Raw genomic sequence first — 14,871 nt, 5'->3', positions numbered from 1 at the left:
TAAAATTAATAATCTATTTACAAATCTTATGAATTCAGAGGAAATTTCAGTTTAGATTTATCAAATAAGATAAAATTATGATCACATTTTTTTGGACAGTCTAATTTCTACTTTCATAGAACTATATACTAGTTTACCTTCATGATATATTATTTTTCAAAAGATAAGTTTTTGAAACATTTTACTAATCACTCCCATTAGGTAGTGTGTACTCACCGACATACCTTTGAAAATGACAAAAACTTGTTCCTTGATGGAGAATTATCGTATCTTAAAAAAAGTCGTTAATCCTATAATTTAACAGAAGAGAGCTTTTCGCTGTGTCGGAGAAACTGCAAAACAGCTTAAGCAGGTCGTAAATAAAAAAATGTCCATCTCGATGATTAATGGGGTTGATCTGACTTGAAATGGGAAAACATCTTATAGAATATCGGATGAAGGTTGTAAGGGTGCAGGCTGTGTAGGGTGGTTGTATCCGGCTTTGCTAGGGGTTGGGGTGGGTAGGTTCTTTCGGTCAGTGTTTAAGTTTTCTGAACACGTACGCGGAGGGCACTGCGGGCTGTAAAAAGAGGAAAAAGGTATAAAAAAGTCATCTGACAGATATGGTTCAAGTTTTACACCAACAAAACTAAAACCGAAGCGTAAAAGTCAGCTACGGAGTTTTTACAACGGCTCACATTGCGTATTAAAAAAACATAATTATTAATTATTTACATCCCTAAGTCGAAATTTCGTAAAATACACCGCTCAGGTAATCCGTTAATTTATTAAGTGGATAGTTAAAATGATTTTTATTCAATATTGGAACACGAAATAGCACCTACTCGTTATCGTAATAAACTTCTTTAGTTATTAAGTAGTTACAAATATTTTTTTAATAATATCGATAGCAACTAACTGCCCTTGGAATTATTTCCAAGAGTTTCTATGCAACCAACCGTAGTTTACGTAGATACCGCGTAGAAAACTCTCAGTCATTTAAAAAGTGCTATATCATTTAAAAACATTATCCTATGTGCCGAAGAAACGAATACTCTCCAGTAATATTTGGCTAATTTATGTAGCGCCTTTTTCGTAAAAAATCACCTCAAGGGCGCTGTACAAATATAATGTTGAGTTGAAATTGCTTGCCACAAAATTTGCACTGTTTTTTCTGATACTTTGATTAAGTTATTCACTTGACTACAAAAGCGGCATTACTGAATATTCTATAAACTTTAATTGTTTAATAAAAGCGTTAAAACTCAAATGCAACAGTGTTGTAAAACAAGTATCGTAAAAAATATATTAAAAGATCGAAATTTTCAAGAAAACTAAAATATGAATGAATGTGGCGTGTTTTTTTCTATGTTTTCTGATGTCAGAGTTTATATGTTGTTTTTTACACAAAAAATGTATATTTCAATGTTTTAGTGGGAAAACTCTGTTCGAGAGTTTTTCGTTTCAAGAATGGGATAATTTAGATAATTTGTTATTTTTGTTGAGACATGCAATTTGTTATTCATTGGAGATGAAATTTTTAATTCTTTGTTAAGATATGCAATTTGTTATTGCTTGTTAAGATATGCAATTTGTTATTCTTTGTTAAGATATGCAATTTGTTATTCCTTGTTAAGACATATAATTTGTTATTCTTTGTTAAGACATGAAATTTGTTATTCCTTTTTAAGACAGCAATTTGTTATTCGTTGTTAAGATATGCAATTAGTTAATCTCTGTGAATACCTGTAATATCAATACAAATTGAAAATATCTCCCGAGTGATATTGCAGGCTACTAATTATTGTTTATAATAATTTATTGTCCTTTTTTTTATTTTTTATTATCAATATAAAGTTTTTTTATAGATTTTTTTTTCGATGTCTGTCTCACTAGGATAAACCTGTGTCGAGACAGACGTATTTGATACATAAATTAATGTTTACATGTTTTTTGATACATAAAATATTTCATTACATTTAATGACATTGTGAAAAAGATAAAAAAATAATAAATATTAATAATAAATGATAAATTTGTTAATCAGCATCTAGTTGGAGTACATACTTATGAAGGGATTTTTATAAAATTTTTGATCTTGGATCTGTCTTGGCTGATGATCCAAGACTTGATGTCTGTTTTATATTTCAAAAAAAAGTTCAGTCTAATGGCTAGTGGGAGAGCATTATATAGCTTTGTTGCAAAATATCTAAAATTTCTCTGACGAAAAGTTGTTTTAGCGAAAGGGATTTGTAAGAAATTATGTCCTTTAGTTCTAGTATCACGAGCAGTTTGGATATTATCAAAAGTAGTTTTGTGTTTGAAGAGGTATGTTAGTATGTTTTTGGCATAAAGTTGCCTAATGTCCATAACACAGATTTTCCTAAAGATTTCGTCCGAACTGCCTGTGATTGGTAGTTTGAGGATAATCTTTATTATAAGTTTCTGAGCTTTAGATATTGGATCAATGGCGGCAGCGCGGCGTTTGCTCCTCCCCATGCTATGATACCATACTCTATTAAAGATTGACAAAGTGTATAGTAGATTGTTTTGAGCTGGCTTAGGTTGAGAGAGTTGCGAGTTTGTCTAAAAAAGTAAATGATTTTTCTAAGTTTGTTTGCTGTAGTGGTTATATGTTGTTTCCACATCAAATTGATGTCAAAAATAATACCTAAGTATTTAATTTTAGTTACCTGTTCTAAATAAGGGCAATCACATATTATCGTATTTGTCAGGTTGCAAGCACATATTTTAATTTGATTTTCTGGGTTTCTTAGGGAAGGATTAATACTAAATTCAATGTATTTAGTTTTGGTCACATTCATTGTTAGTGTATTATTGTTTAACCATCTTTTAACCACAGTTATGCCCTTGTTAGCTTTTATGTATACATCATTCCAATTGCTTGATTTGAAGAGGAGAATCGTATCATCAGCGAAACTTACAATTTTGGCATCTATTTTAAGATTACATAATTCATTTATGTATATTAAGAACAAGGTAGGACCCAAAACACTTCCTTGAGGCACGCCGTAGCTAATTGGTAATTGATTGCTATTGCAGTTGTTGATTTTCACACTTTGCTTTCGGTTTGACAGGTAATCGCTAATAATAGTAAGTTCATCACCATTTATACCAATATTAGATAGTTTTTGTAAAAGTTTTGAGTGAGAGATAGTATCGAATGCTTTGCACAGGTCTAAGAATATTGATATGCATTTTGATCCCTTATCTAAGTTTTCATTTAGAAAATCGGTAACTGTTGCCAGGGCTTCGGAGGTGCCTTTATTTTTCCTGAATCCACACTGGTTTATTGATAGTATGTTATTTTGTTCAAGGTATTCAATTAGTTGATTATTAATAGTTTTTTGAAAGACTTTAGATAGTGAATTTAGTAATGTAATTGGACGATAGTTAGTTATGTCCGCTCTAGAGCCTCCTTTATGTATTGGGATTATGATTCCGTGTTTTAGTTTGTCGGGGAATCGGCCTTTTAGGATGCTTAGGTTAATAAGATTTGCTAAGGGAGTGGTTATTTCTGATACAAGTTTTTTTAAGGCAATATTTGATATATCGTCCAATCCAGTTGAAGACGAGTTTTTTAATGAGTTTATGATCAATCTAGTATCTTCACTTTGTTTTAGACTAAAATGCAAGTTGTTGGGCAAATTTGTATTACAGCTTAGTGAACTGGAGTTGGTATGGTTTACATCGATATTTTTAGCGAGTTGTTCACCTATTTTTGAGAAGTATTTATTTGCATGATTAACAATAATATCGGGATTACTAGAAAAACTAAATATTTTATCATTTACTTTTAGTTGTTTTAAGTCATTCGTAGGATTAGGTTGAGAGTGGGTGGCTTCTTTAAGTGTTTTCCAAAGTTTTTTAGGATCATTATTACAGTTTTCTATTTTCTGTTTGTAATAATATATATCTCTTTAGTCTTTCTTATTATTCGGGTACAAATGTTTATATATCTTTTATAAAAGTTTCGAAGTTGTATATCATAAGGATTGTTAATAACATTTTTGTGGAGTTTGTTACGTTTACGGATAGATTTAATAATAGTGTGGTTAATCCATGGCTTAATTGGTAAAATATTATTTGGTTCATGTTTTATAATTATGTTTGAATGTTGGTTAATGGCAGTCTGTAAGTAATTTTTAAAGTACGTCCAGGCGTCTTCTGGATTTATGATGTTAAGTAATTCTGACCACGATTTACTCATCAGAGATTGACGAACACAATCATAATTGACTTGAATGATTTTTTTCTTATTCGTTGTGTTTTTATGTTTGTCTTTTCTGTAGCATGTTTGTATGGAAAGAATAGTGGTGTAGTGGTCGGTAAGTGTAGATTCATATACAATAGATATAACTGGGCAGTTGGATTTGACCATGATGTGGTCAATGCATGAAATGGAGTCTAATGTAGCACGTGTGGGAGTGTTTATGGTGCTTTGGAATCCATGGTATGTGAGCGTATTTAAGTATTCTTGGCACTGAGAATGTTCGTTTGTGGGCAGAATATTTATGTTGAGGTCACCAGCAATAATACAATTTTTAATATTACATAATTCAGTCAAACAGTTATTAATTGATTTAAGGAATGGTGAAATATTATAAGAGGATGGAGAACGGTATATTGCTAAGATACATGTGTCATTATTGAGAGTTATTTGCAAACAGTTTGCACCGCTGATTTGGATTTCCTTGACAGATAAACCAATCAGGTCAGTTCTGGTATAGACAACAACTCCATCATTTTGTTTAGTATGTATTGAAGTGATGTAGTGATCATTTTCAAAATTTTAGGAGCATAATTTTTTTGGTATCCAGCATTCAGTAAGAATAATTATATGAAAATAGGTTCCAATATTATCAAGTGGTAGCAAGAATTCGTCAAAATTCTTGGAAATTGATCTAATATTTTGCTGTAAGATTTGAAGAGAGGATGAGTGTGTTTGTAGTACATTTTTACAGAATTTTGGATTTGACGTCCTATAATCGGTAACACAGTCCATTTTTAATAATATCCATACCTTTGCGCTATTCATAAAAACCTTGTCTTATAAACATTAGTTATTCAGTGATTAGTTATTTCTGTGGCTTGACTTCAGTTAACTTGTATATTTATATCTATCATTGTATATTATATAAAAGCTATTTGTTTCTTACAAAAAAAAAAAAAAATAAAATTTTTTTTAAAAAATTAGTTTATCATTGAAAAAAGATAACATTGTGTTTGATCTGTCAACATTTTTACAGCACAATTAAACACTTTAAACACTGTATATTGATAAAAGTTTATCATTAATAGAATTCAATTTAAATAAGCACAAATTAGATATACATACGACAAATATGCATCCACCAGTCAGTAAGTACATGTCTCAAAAAATGAAGTTGGTTTATAATTTCCCAACAATATAACGATAAAACCATTCTCAGCAAATATTATTTTTCTCAGAGTGAAAAATAAGTTTGAAAGGGAAGACGTAGAGCGTTAGTCTTACATATTTAGAACTCTAATAGTTCCGGAGATGCGCGGTAAACTTAGTTCGGAACTAGTATCAAAATGTAATCACGCGAAACGTGCGTAAAGTTATTCAATTTATAATATGGATTGGCTGCTAGCCTGATTCTGCTGATTTTATTTTGCTGTGGGAAATAAACCATAAGTTCCAAAAGTCCGAGAAATTATTTTTTCACCGTTTAACGATTAATATTTCAAAAGACCCAAATTTCAACTTGATTTGGAATAATTATAGATAAACATTTATTTTTTCAGTAATTTTATTTGGAACATATACAAGTTGACAACAAAGGTATATCATTAAAAATAGATGTTTAATAGGAAAATTAAATTTAAATCATTAATATTTGCGTTCCTACTCTAAGTGAATGCTTCATTTAATAAGAAAAATACATTTAAATCATTCGTATTTGCATTCATACTCTGAGTAAATGCTTCATTTAATAGGAAAAAATAAAATTTAAATAATGTGTAATTGCGTTCCTACTCTCCTCACTGATTTGTTTTGAAATTTTGTCACAACGTTGCATTCGAATACGCGTGTGTTTTTAAATACATGTATTATATTTTTCAATTAAATTCCTTAGTTAAAATTAAAAAGTTAATTAAGGTTTATGTATTGACAGACGATTGTCTTAATATTTTTTCATCCTTGTCCTTTCTTAAATAATAAGATTTTATGTAAGTCCATTTGCTAAAAACTGAATGTCACCCTATCTGTCTTTATTATCTACTTTGCTTTTTCTTTTGAATAATAATAATAATTTATTTTTTTTGTATTAGGCAATTCACCCTAAAAAGAGTGCTATGTGAGAATTAATGATTAGTTATGGTTCAAATATTGTTACAATATACTGTCAAATGACCCATCTGGTAACACATCTAATACTCATTTATTCTTTAATTTTGAAATATTTTGTGTTTGTATGTAGAATTACTTTATGTTTGTGATACTCTTATGTTTGCTTCACTCAGATGTAAATTTTTAACCTCGATACAGGCTTAGTCCTAGTGAGGTTGATTTTTATGTGAAAAAAAGTGTTTTATGTATAGTGAGATGCAATAAATAAATAAAATAAATATAGATGTCACCTGTGACAGGTAAAAAAACATGCTTTGTTATTGTTCTGTTGGAGGTAAAAGTAACACGCGCTATTGTTTCTCTATCTGCACAGACAGACTGAGCCACAGTAATGCGTGGCGGGTTACAGCTAGTCTTACTTATAAAAATGTTGAAATTTGCCTGAAATTTTGGTTAGCATTTTCTTCTTTACTCGGAAAGCTTCTTTGTTGTATAAATGCAGAGTCTGGTTCCACATTTTGATTTAATCACTGAATAACAGATCATTCACTTAACTAGAAAGATTATCTCTTCGTATAAACTGTATCTATAATAGTAAGATCGATCAATTTGGTGTCCTATTTTTATAAGCCCACGAAGCTCTTCGAACTTTAAACAACTTATTTTGATAACCCAATTTCTCAGGCTTTAAAAAGTTGTTTACGCGATTCCCTTAAGGGCAAAACTTAAACCTTACATTTATTATGTTAGACGATTCGCACCATCACAAATCGATCTATTTTTCAATAAATAAAGCATTCGCGCCGTCCCGTAACCCATAAACCCGAAATGGGTTCGGCTGAGAGCGGTAATGCCGCCATTTTAGGTCGGCCGCGCGCGGAAACCGATTTCCCGCCTTTATTATGCAATCGGAAGCGGCCATTGGGAGATTCCGCGATCTAACTGGATCTTACCAGCGTTTGATGAAACCGTTAAGCAGGTAGGTAATAAAACTTTAAATATATCGACTTACAATTTATTGAGATTAACGTAAACCGTGCTTGAAACAGACGAGGGTTTAAAACGCACTGTAAAACTAACTAGGATATTGAATCAATATCTCGAATGATACTTGCATGACCTCTACAAGATTTACATCAACTCAATTCTGATTTTTTTCTTTTTCCAATGTCCAATTGATTTTATATTTTGGAATGCATCAACATTGGTGATAAAGTGTGCGTATTACAAGGTGCTCAGTCGCTTTGCCTTATTTGTTTTGCCGATTTCAGTATATCTTTCTGTACATCAAGCATTCAGTTTTGTACGGCTTCAATAGGAGCCAAGTCCTTCAACCCAGACGTTTTCTCTTAGAAGGATAAAAATAGGCATGCTTACCAATGTTAATATCTTTGTACCTTTCTCATATTACATAAAAGAGATAATAAGGCTTCTCGAATATCCAATTTGTTTCTGGAATAGAATTATTGCGTCTTTCCGAAGGTTTCATTCCATATCTTCTAAATTATCCCATCAACGCTTCAGAAAATAACCCATCAAACTTATGGTCCAATGTACAGAGCAAATAATAGCAAACAATTTTGTCATTGTTGTCTGAATAGTGGAATTGTTATATGGAGAATAAATGGATTCTTGTTTTTCAAACGTCTTGGTTTTGGTTTTCTAGGCTACCCGCAATTAAATTTAAATAAAATACGTTTTTTAACTTCTGGAGCAACATTAAAGCAAATTGTGGAAGATTTAAAGTGTTTTCGGATTCTGATCACATAACTAAAAATGTATTATTTTTAATCACAATCATAAAACCACACTTTCTAAACTGCTACAAGATTATTTTTATGTAGAACAACACTAAACAGAGAAAAATGCGTAATGCTAATGTGTTAAAAATCTCTTCAAAGTATTCATAATCCGTTGGCAAATAAATCAATAATTTTCATCATAAACTTACAAATAAGTCACGAATATATTATCACGATGTCGGAACACGTGTTCATCGATCAATTCAATATTATCAAGGCAAATACATATGCATGATTTAAATCTAATAGTTTTCCAGGAATCCGGATTACAAAAAAATTGAAGATATTCTTAATAAATTACACTCATTTTTCTCCGTGTGATGGCTGGTAAGACGGCTATCACTGACGTTGGTGGGGGCGCTGCTGATTTGGAGGACAATCAAAAATGTTACATTTAAAATCGTTTTAGATAATTGATCCATCAACTATAAAATAAAATTAAAATTTCGTCGTTTCTTAATTCTTTTCTAAACTAATAAAATTCATTGAAAATATCCTAAGAATGTTATCATATAAACTTGGATTAAATGCCTCACTCAAATCTTATGAAGAACGTCTACTAAACTTCAAATTTACGACATTGGAAAAAAGAAGACAATTTGCAGACTTAATATGTTTTATATAAAATTATTCATGATAAACTTCTTACCACTAATTGTCTGAGCAATATTCATATTCAAGTCCCTAATAGACATAATTTAAGGAGCCAAAATATATTCCATATTGATATATTTAATAATAATATTGCATATTTCAATCCACTATCTAGAATGTGTCGTCTGTACAATACAGTTGAATGCGACCTTATAGATATATTCGCAAACAGTCTTGCATATTTTAAAAAACAAATCAACCATCTTCTACCATGATATGTTATGGAGAACAGTTAAGAGATATAATTGCTTTATTATTTTCTTTACTTTTCTTCCTTATCCTTTCTCTGTACATTTACTATATTTTATATTTCATACTTAATATTCATGTTTTATATTTCTTTTTAATTATTATTATATTTGTATTTTTTTTCTTTCACTACTAGCATCTCCGCCTAATATCAACTAAACCTTGTTTACGCATGCTGTGAACATTTTTAATGGGGGTGTTAATATCTGTGCACATTCCCACCGAAATAATATAAATGTAATAATTTTTAAGACTCTGTAAATGTTTCAAACAATAAATAAATAAATAAATAAAAATCCTATTATCCACAAGTAATGTAAATTATTAACTAAGCTTATTATAAATTAGAGCTTAGTTAAGCTGTAGGTAATTTCACATTGCAATACAGTGGCGCTTGCATTTAGCGCCGCAATAAGAAACCTGTAATAGCAATTTTTTTTCTATATTTTTTGATAATACTATCACTAGACTTTTTGTACATTAAGCCCATTAAAAACCATTACTATTATAGTCCAACGCTTGTGACACATTCATTTAGACGAGACAATATCTTAAAATAAAGCCAGAATCTCAACGAGGTAAGCCATGCCCAAAAATATGCGTCGCGCTGCCATGGTGTATTGGAGAGACCTGCGGTTGAATTTGCCTGAATCAAATCTCTAAAATAATTTGGGAATCTTAACGACGTGATGAAGCCGTGAAAACAATATTCGACGCGCTGCTCGGCGTAATGGACGGACCTACGGTCGACTTTGTCCTAGCAGGCCTAGAAAATCTATATATATATTATTACATGCCATATTACCTTTCCGTTGGGTTTATTTTAATTATTTCTGATGAACGTATTACTAAAATCTCAAATGTTTCTAAGCTGATCCCTCGGGAAGTTTCCAAGTTTTTTCTTAAAAAATAAAATCTGGTTCTTACTGCTAATTTTATAGATGAAAAACGTTTAATAAAATTTTCAAATCGTTTTACAAAAAATTTTTTAATGGTAAGGTCTAGTGTTTATTAATATTCAATTTGAATAACTCACCTTTATTATCCTTTTAGAAACATTTAACACTTTAGTAATATGTACGTTGATCAGAAATAATTAAAATGTGAGCGTCGAGTAAAACGCCGTTATTTGAGTCTTATGTTACCTCTCATTAAAACAGGTTTTAAGTTCATTTTCGGTAAGATGGAACCGGAAAAACTTAAAGTGTTTTTTGATATCCTTGATTCAAAATTCTGCCTTTTTATAAAGGTAAAGCTATGGAATACCCTTTCAGGATGTTAATGACCCCTTTCGGTAGCTAAAATACCGAATGCCCAAGATATCTATATGCTAGACTTTTTACTAAATATATTAAACGAGCAATATTTTGATTTCAGAATTTTATTTAACTGAAAACAATCTTGTTTTCAGTTGTAAGGCTACGTAAGTAGGTACCTACAATCTACATGTCATATTACTTATTACTTAGGCTTTACGTAGGTACCTACGTCCTACATGCCATATTACTTATTACTTTGGCTTTATGTACCTACATGCAATATTACTTATTATTATGGCTTTGCGTAGGTATTTTTTCAGTATGACATATTTTTTGCAATGAAAAGAGTTGACATTTCTCTTATCCTCAAACAAAACAATGATAATATAAAAGTGATATGTAAATAAAGAGACCGAACTAAAATATTTTTAACTAATTGGCGTTGCTCGGGGTCACAAATAGCTTAGAGTAAAGTTTTTTGGTTGTGAATTGTAGTTTACCTGAAAACTTTGTCAATTTTCGAGGTGGAAATAATATTATTATTTGACTCCGTATCTCATTTAAGTGCAGAGATAATGTGTTAAATCTTCCTTGGGCTTCACGGACTTTTTCTACGATTAAAACCAATCGCTAAATACTCCCGACACTAATAAAAACAAATTTTAAAATTTTCAGCGAAATCGGTTCAGCAGTTTTTGAATCTATAGGAATCAAACTAAGAAACATAATAAATAAATGAAACAAAATAAATTTGTTTGAACCACTATATATTTATTTTTTAATAAATGCCAACCGATTTTCCTTCCTCAGGACAAAATTAATAAAGAAACATTAATTTATACAGGGTGTATCGGAACGTACCCGACACACTTTAACCAGCTATTCCTTAGCACATTTGGAGTAAAAAATGTTATTGGCACTTTGCTGTCCGGTAGCATTTTTTTCAATTAAAAACAAAAAAAATAAAAATTTCCACACTACATCACTGTCATTGGCATTGCTTTTCGTGTTCAACAGCTGTTATAAGCAAGTATGTCAAAAAGCGTCTTCGCTCTTTCGCACACACTAAATAATAATAGTTAAAAATGAGACGAATGGTGCCGTGCCATTTCGTTGTAATTGTAAAAGTGCGCCAATATAGGTACACACGTACATTATTCAACGGAATTCCAATAAATTATTGCCAGATGGGTTTTCAAACTTTGACAAAGGATAAAATAGTGGTGACATGTGGTGAAAATATGAATAGTATTTTTTTTATTAAAAAAAACGTTACCGGACAGCAAAGTGCACATAAGATTTTTTACTCCAAATATGCTAAGGAAAAGCTGGTTAAAGTTTGTCGGGTACGTGCCGATACACCCTGTATATATATTTACAGAGGTCATCATGATTTATCGGTGATAATCATAAAGCAACACGAACATAATCAAACGAATGCCTTTTTGTCATTTGAGCATGATAAAAGTATAATATTTAGGTTCCATAATAACTGAACACAATGAAAATTCAACACACTTTTAAAAAGTGGTGTAAAGTCATTATAAACGATGATTTTTTTTTAACCTAAACTAATTTAACCTAACCTTCTTAACCCAATTAGAAAATTTATTTTTTTCATCACTTTCCATGACTTTATATAACTTTTTAAAGATGTGATGAATTATTATTGTGATGATTTATCCAGTCACCAATATTTAGGTAACAGAAAGTACCAACCTAATAGTATTTTTTCTCAGAAAATAAATCCCCTAGTATAACAAGTAAAAACAGGAACCAATAAGTAAAAATCCAACAACTCGCAGTAAAGTTAAATAGGTACAGTAAAAAACTGTAATACATTATGTTGTGATTGTTCGTTTTGGAATATTGCGATCAATACCGAGTCAAATAATCTTAATATGTAGTGAGTATACAGAGTTTAACTGTTATAATTCATTACCTATCAAGATAATTATAAATATGATAAAAACAGTATTTTGCCTGAGTGGATACTTATCTAGTTTTGTACAATATGTTCTTAAATTTGCAAATGTTCGATGTCACTTACTTAACGGCGTTGAAAACAAGAGTCGAAATAAAATTTTACTTTTTAATCATGTGTCGGACCTATCAACATGACATACATTATTTGTTGGGTTGGGAAACATGTAGGTACTTGATTTTTACAAATCTTTTGTCACGGAGTCAAAATACTTTGACTCCGCTTACATTATCGGTCTCAATGTGATGGCCACCCGTTCCCATAACAAAACTTTATTATTGAATCTACCGTACACTCAGATTGTACATACATCAGATTGTATGTGAAACTAATCAAACAACAGCTTAAGTACACCCCCTCCAATTAAGTATTTCCTCCAATCAATCCCTTGGCCAATAAAGCGGTGTCCAATCTCCCATCTCAGCCAAACATCGGGCCAATTCCGTGAACCTGCCGAATGGTGCAAATGCCGGGAGATAAAGCGGTCTCGAACATCAAATTGACGATTGCCCATTTCGATGTTTCCAGCCGCTAAATCCCAAATCTGGCAACCCCGACCCGATTCGGGATCAACTAATTTAAAACCAGGTAACATTACTTTGGCGTAATAAAAACATTCCCGATTTACTCGTGTATTTTTATTTGCGTTAGAATGTTCTAATGTGGGAAATACCAACTTGTGTTGCGTCCACCTCGGATTAATTTAACGTTTGGCATTTACTTTTCTTGTTCGGAAGGTGAATTGATATACCAAAGGTCTAATGAAGAGATCCCTAAATAGATGTAGTTTGTTATTCAGGGGCTAACCTTTTTGGTTTCTGAAAGATTTGTTTCCTCAAAAATTTCAACTTTTTTTTAAATAAAAAATATATGTTTTGGCTCAGGATTGTATATTCCTTCACAGGGATTGTACTCCACCATGCTACTGACCTTGTCAGATGCCGATCTGTAATGTCATCCAATTTTAAAGAAATACGTGAATGAACGTCATTGACACCGATTGACATTAGATACAATGTATTGTCATCGACATCGAGTCTATCTGCCATGTTTTAGCTCGATCGGATATCGGAAAGTAGGTTAATTTCCGCTTCCAAGTTTTGCATTCAGGAATAACCAGAAATAAAAGTGAAATTCAAAAGAATGTATTTAAAAATAAATTAAACTTTCCAAGGATACGTTTTCTATATAATTTTAACATATTTCTAAATAACGCGTAATTTAGAAATATGTACTAATAATATTAAACGCTAAGATATATCAAATGTGTCTAAAAGCCATTGCCAATAAATTGAACTACGCGTTTTCTGAAATTATAATATTTCAAGCAAGCAGCTTCCTTATTACAAAGGATACAAAGATATGAGAAGGACACAATAAATACTTCTTTATGACAATTGTTTTCTAAATAAAAAACAAATAAAAAAACGTTTCACATGGATGCATTTTTCCAAGGTTCAGTTGATTTAATCACAAAGCTGGCATTTAGCACCGTTCTAGAATATCAATGTAAAACACCACATAATAATATATATTATATTATATTCCATCGATTACCAGGTTGACTTACATTACTAATTTTAAAAAACCACATAACATATTCCATCGATTACCGGATTGACTTGCATTACTTATTTTAAAACACAAATATAATATTTTCCATCGATTACCGGATTGACTTGCATTACTTATTTTAAAACACAAATATAATATTTTCCATCGATTACCGGATTGACTTGCATTACTTATTTTAAAACACAAATATAATATTTTCCATCGATTACCGGATTGACTTGCATTACTTATTTTAAAACACAATTTAATATATTCCATCGATTACCGGAGTGACTTACATTACTAATTTTAAAACACCACATAATATATCCCATCGATTACCGGGTTTATTTACATTATTCATTTTAAAACACAACATAATATTATATTCCATATGTTACCTGGTTGACACACATTACTAATTTTTAAATACCACATAATATATTCCACCGATTACCGGGTTGACTTACATTTCTAATTTAATGAAAGTAAATTGCTTAGTTATTTTATTTTAGGTAATATGGTTTTTACATAATTCTCATAAAACCGCCAATTAACAAGGTGCCGAGGAACGTGAGAACAAGAAAGTATAGCTAATTGGAAAGGGTTCAGATATTTGAAGGTCTGAAACCCTTTTTTATTAATCAAGAAATCTACGGCTATAACATTACAGAACTAGCTGCTATTACAGTGAAAAGCCCTTGTTCAGCCATTAGCATTTAAGGCTTTGTTAAACACGAGGTCATTACAACTTCCGGTCCAACCCATTTTTTCCAGTTAGTTCCTACGGGGCGCTGAAGCAGAAGAATATCTGTCCTAATGAACCCACAGTATTCCAGAACCTTCCAGGACTAATAACCAAACAAAGAAAAATCCTCCCCTTTTGTAATAAGGGGATGGAAATAAATGTCACCTTTTGTGTCGGGAAATTCGATGCTGCGTCACAGCAGATAAGAGAAGTGATAAATTATTCAAATGGCCCGACAATTTCCGACCTTTTGCTGACGCGCCAAAAAGTGAACAACTTACTCATTGACTTTTCCCGGAAAT

The 14,871-nt window shown here is 31.2% G+C and overlaps 1 protein-coding gene across 1 annotated transcript in view; it reads left to right on the top strand.

Annotated features, from left to right (window-relative positions):
* The window catches only part of LOC149417748 (C3 and PZP-like alpha-2-macroglobulin domain-containing protein 8), a 445,592-nt gene that overhangs the window by 124,810 nt on the left and 305,911 nt on the right, over positions 1-14,871 (top strand). The window lies entirely within an intron of this gene.

Source organism: Hesperophylax consimilis, chromosome 14, assembly GCF_061612785.1.
Source record: "Hesperophylax consimilis isolate HC1 chromosome 14, BYU_Hcon_1.0, whole genome shotgun sequence".
NCBI lineage: Eukaryota > Metazoa > Arthropoda > Insecta > Trichoptera > Limnephilidae > Hesperophylax > Hesperophylax consimilis.
The sequence above is the reverse complement of the archived record's forward strand: the minus strand, read 5'-3'. Positions and strand labels throughout refer to the sequence as shown.